This window comes from Phyllobates terribilis, unplaced genomic scaffold, assembly GCF_046119375.1.
Source record: "Phyllobates terribilis strain yellow unplaced genomic scaffold, ASM4611937v1 Scaffold_11__3_contigs__length_659146591, whole genome shotgun sequence".
In the NCBI taxonomy this organism is placed as follows: domain Eukaryota; kingdom Metazoa; phylum Chordata; class Amphibia; order Anura; family Dendrobatidae; genus Phyllobates; species Phyllobates terribilis.
The window spans coordinates 445,278,175-445,289,556 of NW_027362771.1; the positions used below are offsets into that span (position 1 = coordinate 445,278,175).

Consider the following 11,382-nt stretch of genomic DNA (forward strand, 5'->3'; position numbering starts at 1 on the left):
ACTTCTCATCACCACCAAATGACAGCAGAGTAACATAAAGTCAAATCCACTGTGTTATTTCGGGAGGTGTATTCCCATGCACCGCTTCACACCCACACATGGGTATACGCTTCCTCATTTCGGCTGTATTTTGCTCTTCTCCTTATCCTCAGCCTCCACCACCACTATACCACCAGGGTGACCGTGGTCCGTGTTGCCAGCATTGCAAGTTCCTCCGTTCTAATTTTTGGCAGCTTTTGCTTGGAAGGCATAGGCAAAGACTATGGGAGACCCACTCCCCAAAAATGGGAATAATGTTTTTAATATGCTGTACTGCATGGCTTTTGTAAGGGGCATTAAAACCGTCTTGTTAAGCTACTGCAACCTCCACCACTTTTTCAAGGGGCATTGATATTGTCTTTTTATTCCACTGAGACCTCCACGTCTCTTCCAAGGGGCATTAAAACCATCTTATTAAGCTACTGCAACCTCCACCATTCTTCCAAGGGGCATTTAAACCGTCTTGTTAAGCTACTGCAACCTCCACGTCTCTTCCAAGGGGCATTAAAACCGTCTTGTTAAGCTACCTTGACCTCCACCACTCTTCCAAAGGGCATTGATATTGTCTTTTTATTCCACTGCGACCTCCACCATTCTTCCAAGTGGCATTAAAACCGTCTTGTTAAGCTACTGCGACCTCCACCACTTTTCCCAGGGACATTGATACTGTCTTTTTATTCCACTGCGACCTCCATGTCTCTTCCAAGGGGCATTAAAACCATCTTGTTAAGCTACTGCAAAATCCACGTCTCTTCCAAGGGGCATTATAACCGTCTTGTTAAGCTACTGCATATATTAGAAAAACCTGGCACTCAAGATTTTCGTGAAAAATTATATAGAGTTTTTAATGAAGTAGGTACAATAGAATAGACAAACGTTTCGGTCCCTCGGGACCTTCATCAGTGTACTACAAAGACAAGAAAAACAACAGACAAACAATTACATACAATATAAATTGTTGTCATTTTTCTGAAAACGCCGATTCACAAAATAGGAGGAATACATGAACAAGTGTAGTTCTTGTGAGCCGCAAATATACCTTAATAAGGCGACACGAGGGAGGGATATGGGAGGAATTGGGATGGATGTCCCATGGAAGATATAGAAATAAGAGTAAGGTAACATACCAAGGCAAGGGTCATGAGGGTGGATAAAATCCACTACGGTTACTGTAAAGGAAAAGTAGTTCCGTTAGGGGAGACCCATGTGTGTTACAAAGTAAGAAGTGGATACTAAAGAGAATAGGCATACCTGAACTGAAAACTGTCAATGTATACTTTGTAGTATAAATCAGAAATGGTACGTGCGCGGCAATGGCTGTAAAAAGATATAGCATTGGTGAAGGAGACAAATACTATAGAACCCCAAAAACAGGGGGCATGTGGTGGGAGACACATACCTGTGGTGTGCTGACCTGTATGCAGTCCAGTGTGAACGCGGTGTCCACCGCTTGTTCAATGGTGGTGCAGTGTGTGTGGTCCGACCCCCTGGGGTTTATATATGGTGGGGGGGAGTGGTGATGGTGCTGGAAGAGGTATTGGTGGCAGTGGGATGCTGAAAAAGCGCGCTTCTGTGAGGACCCGAAACCGGAAGTGATGCGAATACGCGTCATCGGATCATGTGACAGTCATGTGGGCGGAAGTGCCTCTGTTTGCGTTCCAGGAGCTGAATAGTGCATTCCACTGCGTGCTGTCGATGTGTGGCTGGCTAATATATGCAGGTAGATAGTTAAATCCAGAAGGGGGACATCCATAGGGAGCAGGAGGAGAGGTAGAGGTCTAGGTCGGTTGCTGAGGATAAAGAAGACCATATCAGTAAAACAGGTATATACATACAGAAGTAGTTAGTAACGTCCTTATGGCATAATTATCCCTCTAGGTACAATCTTAAATAAAACATTTATTTTAAATAACAGACCATGGTTTTATTATTTATACATTTTGAGTGAAGGTCCACTGACAGTATGTGTTGTGAGATGGGAGAATCCCGGAGTAATCAGGACCTAATGTATATATGTATTAAGTGCTACTTAAGTAAATGAAAGAAAGCAGATCATAATCTCGATTGAGAACTTTGGGAGTTAATGTTTGCAATTCGTGAATCCAAAAGGATTCACGGCGTTTAAGCATACGGATGCGGTCGCCACCTCTTCGTGGTATGGGTACATGGTCTATTACCTGGAATTTGAGCTGTGAAACGGTGTGTCCAGCGGAGGAGAAATTATGTGGTATGGGTAGTAGTAGATTTTTGCATCGGATGGTGGACTTATGTTTTGATATGCAGTCTTTGAACGGTTGGGTAGTTTCTCCAATATAGATGAGACCACATGGGCATTTAATGAGGTAGATTACAAAGGAAGAATTGCATGTGAAATAATCTCTAACGTGGTACTGTTTGCCGGAATGTGGATGATGAAAAGTACTACCCCTGATGACATTGTTACATTGAAAACAGTGAAGACAGGGAAAGGTCCCAGTCTTGGGGTTTGAGAGAAATCTTTGTCTCGGTACGGGAGGGTTGGTATGTAGGTCAGCTCGGATCAGGCGATCTTTAATGTTGGGGGCTCTTTTGAAGCATGGGAGGAAGGGGTTTTTGAAGTCAGGGACCGATGGGTATGCCGTTTGTAAAATTTTCCAATGTTGACGAATCTTTTTATGGAGGATGCGTACTGCATGGTGGCAGTTAAGCTACTGCGACCTCCACCACTTTTCCCAGGGGCATTAAAACCGTCTTGTTAAGCTACTGCGACCTCCACCACTTTTCCCAGAGGCAATAATATTGTCTTTTTATTCCACTGTGACCTCCACCATTCTTCCAAGGGGCATTAAAACCGTCTTGTTAAGCTACTGCGACCTCCACCACTTTCCCCAGGGGCATTAAAACCGTCTTGTTAAGCTACTGAGACCTCCACCACTTTTCCAAGGAGCATTGATATTGTCTTTTTATTCCACTGCGACCTCCACCTTTCTTCCAATGGGCATTGCATTTCCTCCTAATTTTAGTCAGCTTTTGCTTTTCAATGCATAGGCGAACACTAAGGGAGACCCACTCCCCAATAATGGGTAGAAGCTTTTTAGTATGCTGTAATCCACGTCTGTTTCAAGGGGCATTGCAGTTCCTCATAATTTTTGGAAAGCGATCCATTCACTGCTTAGGCCAACAGTGCACAGGAGACCCAGTTGATATAAATGGAAAAAACGGTTTAGTTAAGGCCCTCTGACTTCCATGTTACTTCCAAGGGGCATTGGAGTGCCTTGAAACTTTTGGTTGGCATTGCATTCACTGCATGCCCTATAACTGTGTAGCCAAACCACTCCTTTTGGTACTGAAACATATCCTACAAGACGTGTGTGGTTGACTGGCCTGATATTGATGTGAATGGTCCCTGTTTCTCCTGCTCTTTCTCCTTTGCCACCACCTCATCCATCATTCATCACCTGAAGCTTTGTTTTAACGGGAGTCATAGAACTGGGATAGTAGCAGGAAAACATCCAGCAATCCTCAGAGGAGGTAGGATATGCGCCAAAACGCTGACCACCTCAGGCCTAGCAGATACTATATACATGCGCTTGCATTCCAAGAAAACAAAGCAGACTCTAACTTCTATCATCATCATCATGCTCCTCACCTTGCCACTCTCAACTCCCCTGATGGAGAAGCAAGGGCCCACCGGAGGAGTCTGGCTCTCTGGTGGGCTCGTCCAATGGTGCCCTAAAGCAAGCCAGGCTAAGAAAAGTGTAGGGGAAGTTTGAAGGAGAAATAGGGGCGGCTGGGGACCGTTTATGGACACCCGGCCGCCCCCAGGCGGCTAGGAACCGAGTATGGACACCCGGCCGCCCCCTGGTGGCTGGGGATCAAGCGTGGACACGCGGCTGCCGGGCGGCTGGGGACTGAGTATGGATACCTCGTTGCCGAAGCAGCCATGAAGTAGCAGCCAGCTTCGGCCTCCTCCAAACTAAAAGGCCCCATTTCAAGTGCAAGCTAGCAGTATGGTATTGCAGCCTGGGGGTGTGTGGGTGTTTGGTTGCACACTTACGCTTGCATTCCAAGAAATCAAAGCAGATGCTAACTTCTATCATCATCATCATGCTCCTGACCTTGGCACTCTCAACTCCCCTGATGGAGAAGCCAGCGCCCACCGGAGGAGTCTGGTTCTCTGGTGGGCTCGACCAATGCTGCCCTAAAGCAGGCCAGGCTAAGAAAAGTGTAGGGGAAGTTTCAAGGAGAAATAGGGGCGGCTGGGGACCGTTTATGGACACCCGGCCGCCCCCAAGGGGCTGGGGACCATGTATGGACACCCATACGCGTGGCGGCTGGGGACCGAGTATGGACACCCGGCCGCCTCCTGGCGGCTGGGGACCGAGCATGGACACCTGGCCGCCGGGCGGCTGGGGACTGAGTATGGATACCTCGCTGCCGAAGTAGCCATGAGGTAGTGGCCAGCTTTGGCCTCCTCCAAACTAAAAGGCCCCATTTCAAGTGCAAGCAAGCAGTATGGTATTGCAGCCTGGGGGTGGGTGGGTGTTTGGGTGCACACTTACGCTTGCATTCCAAGAAATTAAAGCAGATGCTAACTTCTATCATCATCATCATGCTCCTCACCTTGGCACTCTCAACTCCCCTGATGGAGAAGCCAGCGCCCACCGGAGGAGTCTGGTTCTCTGGTGGGCTCGACCAATGCTGCCCTAAAGCAGGCCAGGCTAAGAAAAGTGTAGGGGAAGTTTCAAGGAGAAATAGGAGCGGCTGGGGACCGTTTAAGGACACCCGGCCGCCCCCAAGCGGCTGGGGACCATGTGTGGACACCCGGCCGCGGGGCGGCTGGGAACCGAGTATGGACACCCGGCCGCCCCCTGGCGGCTGGGGACCGAGCATGGTCACACGGCCGCCGGGAGGCTGGGGACTGAGTATGGATACCTCACTGCCGAAGCAGCCATGAGGTAGTGGCCAGCTTTGGCCTCCTCCAAACTAAAAGGCACCATTTCAAGTGCAAGCAAGCTAGAAGTATGGTATTGCAGCCTGGGGGTGGGTGGGTGGCAGGCTGCATACTTGCGCTTGCATTGCAAGGAATGGGGGAGGTACAATTGAACACTGCCCTGGGACAAGGACTTGCACAGGGATAGTTGCAAGTCTGCATCTTCTGATGCGGAAAGGATCACTTCTGATGGGAACACTTTTAGGCAATGACCTTGGTGTCAGAGATGCTTCCAAGGGTCTTCCCCATGCTGTTCCCATGTCTTTTCAGTACTGTATGTGACTCGCCCCCTGGGCCGTGGGGTACCCGGAACTGGGCCTTCTGGTGTACGGTGCTGATGGGGGTAGTAGTGGCAACCCGATCCCGTGGCTCAGGGTGGTCAGACCAAATTGTGGCAATCTATCAATCAGTGTTTTAAATGTCCGACTACGCCACCCATGGATTGCGGTCAAAGATAACCGCCGCTGCAAGGCAGACCGCTGAGGCTGGTGTTCGGTGTGCAGCACAGGGGTAGGATAACTCCCCATGGGAAGAGTGTAGCCTCAGGGCAGTGTAGGTGGATGCTGGTGGTGATGGTGCAGGCGCAGCAAAGATCACACTGAGTCCAATGGTGCAGTCCAGGGTTTTTACTCACAGTTGTTATCCATGTCACTTCTGTCAGCAATGACTGCCCAAGCCGTGCTGCGTCCACCAGGTGAGGAGCTCGGTCAACCCCCAGGCAATTCAGGAGTATGGCACAGGACCCCCTTCTGTCCTTTCTCTGGCCTCTCGTGCCCCACCAGTGACCAAACTTCTGTCCAGCTACCGCGGACCGTGTCGGGTAAGCGTTGGCCTCCGCTTCCTGCTATCCTATATGGTGCCTTCCTAGCAGGTTTGGCGCAGGGTCGCACCAATAGATGATCATGACCTCTGGTTCTTGGCTGAGGGATGATTTACCTCCACCAACTTGGGAATCCGGTACCCTTCCACAGCCTGACCCTTCACCCGATATAATGCGGGTTTGCAACGGTTGCTGTCTGTTCTGCTCTCTTAGGGTCCCTTCTGCCTTCTTGTTTCTGGAGCCTTTCTACTCCTCTGTCTCTTCTCCTTCCTTCCTTCTCCTTCTTCTCTTCTCCTCTCTGGCTCCGGCCTTCTCTCTAGGCCTGCCTCGTGGGGCTGAGCTCAGGCTGAGCCTCGGCTCCCTGTCAGCTCTCTCTCCCTTCTGAACCCCTGACTGGACTTCTTCTCTCTTGACTAAGATGGCTCCCACCTTTTATCTGCTTCTCTGTGTCTGAGCTCAGGTGACCTCCTCCCAATGAGCTCCTACTATGCTCCAGAAACCATCCCCTCTGCTCCTACATCACTGGGTTCTCTCCCCCCTCCCCACTCCAGCCAGGGACATGGTCAGTTGTGCCTGCATAAATGGGAGCACCGTCGAGCTGTCCCCCGGAAATGGGGTGAGTGTGTGTATGCAGCTAACTGAGACCTGGTCCACACTCCATCTTTACCTGGGAGTGAAATATCACACCTCTGGTTTAGGTGCAATACCCCTGTAGCAACCGAACCCTCGGGGCACTACATATGCATGTGTCACAAAGCAAATGGCCAGATAAGATTGTAAAATGTTAAAATGACATTTCCGGGTGAATACATTTGTCATGGTTAAAAGCAATATAAAAGTGCAAAAACGCATAAAAAGTGCTACTTGTGAACATAGCCCAAGGTGTGGAGGAGTATTTTTGTTTTTGGTTATTTATTTTACCTTATACACAAGTCTTTACCCTGGAAAGGAAGTTCCTTAACATATTTCACAGGAAAACCGTTTCAGTTTCGTTTTTGAACGTTTTATTGTGAGCCCGTTAAAGTGGCTTAATACCTCTGAACACGTTGTTGACAGCAGTGACCTGGGGGTCAGAAATTCTTCCTGGGGCGATCCCCATGCTGTCCCCATGTCTTTTGAGCACTGTCACTATCGTTTTGGGCACTTTTTAGGCTTTCTACAGACTGCCGGGGGTGCTGCCGCAAAAATGCTCGGGTCTCCCATAGACTAACATTGGGCTCGTTGCTCAGGGCGAGCACCCGAGTATCACGGTGAGCTTGGCCCGAGCTTTGAGCACCCGAGCATTTTAGTGCTCGCTCAACACTACTTATGACTACATGTTTAATGTGTCTATGTGTGGGAAAGGCTTTTATGGTGGTGGGAAGGCTTTTATGTTTTTTTTTTTATCAAAAATATGTTAACCAAGTACCGTATTTCATTTGCATGCACTGTTGCTATTTATTTTTTTACTGCAGGCTATTCGCTCATTTTGTTTTTCTCTGTTTTATCTGTTTAGTGGCCAGTGTGAACATACACTTACAGTGGTGGCCAAAATTATTGGCACCCCTGCAATTCTGTCAGATAATACTCAGTTTCTTCCTGAAAATGATTGCAATCACAAATTCTTTGATCTTATTATCTTCATTTAATTTGCTTGCAAGGAATAAACACAAAAGAGAATGAAGCAAAAATCAAATCATTGATCATTTCACACAAAACTCCAAAAATGGGCCAGACAAAAGTATTGGCACCCTCAGCCTAATACGTGGTTGCACAACCTTTAGCCAAAATAACTGCGAACAACCACTTCCGGTAACCATCAATGAGTTTCTTACAATGCTCTGCTGGAATTGTAGACCATTCTTCTTTGGCAAACTGCTCCAGGTCCCTGATATTTGAAGGGTGCATTCTCCAAACTGCCATTTTGAGATCTCTCCACAGGTGTTCTATTGGATTCAGGTCTGGACTCATTGTTGGCCACCTTGGAAGTCTCCAGTGCTTTCTCTCAAACCATTTTATAGTGCTTTTGGAAGTGTGTTTTGAGTCATTGTCCTGCTGGAAGACCCATGACCTCTGAGGGAGACCCAGCTTTCTCACACTGGGCCCTACATTATGCTGCAAAATTTGTTGGTAGTCTTCAGACTTCATAGTGCCATGCACACGGTCAAGCAGTCCAGTGCCAGAGGCAGCAAAGCAACCCCAAAACATCAGGGAACCTCCGCCATGTTTGACTGTAGGGACCGTGGTCTTTTCTTTGAATGCCTCTTTTTTTTCCTGTACACTCTGTGTTGATGCTTTTTCCCAAAAAGCTCTACTTTTGTCTCATCTGACCAGTGAACATTCTTCCAAAACGTTTTAGACTTTCTCAGGTAAGTTTTGACAAACTCCAGCCTGGCTTTTTATGTCTCGGGGTAAGAAGTGGGGACTTCCTGGGTATCCTACCATACAGTCCCTTTTCATTCAGATGCCGACGGATAGTATGGGTTGACACTGTTGTACCCTCGGACTGCAGGGCAGCTTGAACTTGTTTGGATGTTAGTCGAGGTTCTTTATCCACCATCCGCACAATCTTGCGTTGAAATCTCTCGTCAATTTTTCTTTTCCGTCCACATCTAGGGAGGTTAGCCACAGTGCCATGGACTTTAAACTTCTTGATGACACTGCGCACGGAAGACACAGGAACATTCAGGTCTTTGGAGATGGACTTGTAGCCTTGAGATTGCTCATGCTTCCTCACAATTTGGTTTCTCAAGTCCTCAGACAGTTCTTTGGTCTTCTTTCTTTTCTCCATGCTCAATGTGGTACACACAAGGACACAGGACAGAGGTTAAGTCAACTTTAATCCATGTTAACTGGCTGCAAGTGTGATTTAGATATTGCCAACACCTGTTAGGTGCCACAGGTAAGTTACAGGTGCTGTTAATTACACGAATTAGAGAAGCATCACATGATTTTTTAAACAGTGCCAATACTTTTGTCTACCCCCTTTTTTAGGTTTCGTGTGGAATTATGTCCAATTTTTGCTTTAGGACAATTCTTTTTGTGTTTTTTCATTGAAGACAAATTAAATGAAGATAATAATACCAAAGAATTTGTGATTGCAATCATTTTCAGGAAGAAACTGAGTATTATCTGACAGAATTGCAGGGGTGCCAATACTTTTGGCCACCACTGTACATGCTGCATGCACACAAACTTACATTCAAGTTCATTACTTTTGCTTTCTGTTTCAGTCTCTGCACTGCGCGCACATAGGAGGTGCGTCTTCCTTTTCTTTGAGCAGGACATTATGTTTAAAAAGCTCCCCACTGCTGGGTGTCCATTTGTTGGGACCTTGATCCTTCTCAGCACTTATTCACACAAACGTCTTTCGACATATGACGCTTTTTAATAACGCTGAGGAATAAGTGAATAGCGCCGCCCAGTGGACGCAATCCCCACGGTTGACAGCTGTACTTGACAGCTGACACCCTGAGGCATCGACTGAAGTTGGAAATGATCGGAGCCGATTAACCCCTTAAATACTGCTGTCAATCGCGACTGCAGTATCTAAGTAGTTAAATAAAAACCCTTTGGCAGGATCACCTCCCCCCCTACACTCCCACGGTTGTAATCACGGGTACTGCAATGCATGAGACCAGTGAATAAAGTAAAAACTATCTATGTCCCACAGTGGGACTAAGTGAAAAACTGAAAAAAATAAAATAGAATATGTACAAAAGTAAAAAAAACACACAAAAAATTGCACACTAAAAACGCAGCATTTGCGTTAAAACAAAAATAAGCAAAAAAATGTACACATAATTGCTATCGCCGCGTCCCGATGTATAAAACTGCAATGTTATTTATTTCGTATGGTGAACACCATAAAAAAATGGTAAGAAATACGCCACAAATGTTGCTGTTCATTATACTGACACATAAAAAAATTGAATAAAAAGAGATCAAAAAGTCATATGTAAAAAATGAAATAGTATAAATTAAAATACCAAACCGTCACACAAAAAGTAAACCCTAATATGGCTCATTTGGCAAAACAAATTAAAAAGTTACAGCTCTCAGAATATGCAAAAAAAAGTTAAGGAGAAAGAATAGTGCAAGGATGGGTTCTTATCTAGTTGATAAATATCAGAAATTGTATTGATACATGCTGACCTGATCCAGGGTTGAAAGGCGACTGTGGATCCACGGATGATTTCACCAGAAAAGCAAATAAAACATGGAATATAAACTAATGACCTTTATCCCTATGTTTTTCCACACACACCTCAGTGTTCGAGTCCAGACAAACCGGGAAGAAAAAATATATTTTTGTTTTTTTTCTTTTCACAAATACAAGAAAGGAAAGACATGCTTTTATCAACAGTATATTTATTATATGAAGTTTATACCTTTTGGACATGTTCTGTTGATTGTTTTTATTCATATGTGTATGCAGTTTTTCAATTATTTGCTTTTTGATTATATACAAAAAATATATATTTTTTCTCAACTTGAAATGCATCATGCGCCTACCCTATGAACTTTGAAAATAAATATCACTGCACTCCCTTTGTAGGTGCTCGAGCAGGGGCCGAACCCTTTAGGACACAGTTCAAGAAACCTCGGCACTCAAAATGTCCTTTATATGTGAAAATTTATTTTAGCATGATAAACACACAGCAATATAACAACAAAACGTTTCGGTCATAATGACCTTCTTCAGTTGGCAAAAAGAACTCGAGCGGTGGACACCGCGATGCACAACTGGAGCCTACGTACGCTCCTCTAAGGCAGCCCGTTTGGGACCCTACCTCTCTAACTACACCAGCAGTTCTTTTTGCCAACTGAAGAAGGTCATTATGACCGAAACGTTTTGTTGTTATATTGCTGTGTGTTTATCATGCTAAAATAAATTTCTTGAACTGTACCCTATGAACTTTGACACATGACACACTGTCATGTAACTTTTTTTTTGGCACCCTATTTCAGACCTCCATATAAACCCTGCAGTACCCTGTATATGTACTGTATATGGTTTTATATTTCCTGAAGAAGAATGGATTACACTTTGAAAAGCGTAGAAAAATAAAAGGAACTGTTATTTTATAATACTTCTGGCATTCAACGTTCCTTCACAAGATGTTAGCGTGGATATGGACCACAAGCTATGTATGTTTTATTAGCTCTCAGAATGTCACGATGCAAAAACAAATTCATTTTTGTAAAATATTGTTTTTAGTCTGTAAAAATAGCAAAGCATAAAATCTGGTATCGCTGTAATCTTACTGACCAGATGAACAAATGGATCTTATCACTTTTACTTATATCACAAAACCAAAGGATAAATATATAGTCCTAGGGTAAGGAGAGACTCATGCAATCGAATATGAGAGTTAAAAAATATACTTTATTGAAATAAATGTTAAAATAGTAAACAAAAGGGAATACTTCATAGAGCGAGACACATGACCTGCCTGGAGAAAAAATAAAAAATGTGAGGGTCCAGCAACTAAATCCATAATATGGATAAGACAAATATATGTATATTCAAAATTAAATGAAAGTTTGGTATCCCCAAACTCTAATGTAA

At 45.2% G+C, this 11,382-nt stretch overlaps 1 long non-coding RNA gene across 1 annotated transcript; it reads right to left on the bottom strand.

Annotated features, from left to right (window-relative positions):
* Nucleotides 1-1,005: 1,005 nt before the first annotated feature.
* LOC141165238 (uncharacterized) lies at nucleotides 1,006-10,020 on the bottom strand. Its single transcript, XR_012251106.1, has 4 exons — nucleotides 9,966-10,020; nucleotides 1,439-1,829; nucleotides 1,291-1,356; nucleotides 1,006-1,208 (listed from the first exon to the last, which is right to left on the bottom strand). It is a non-coding gene; the product is annotated as an uncharacterized lncRNA (long non-coding RNA).
* Nucleotides 10,021-11,382: the final 1,362 nt, after the last annotated feature.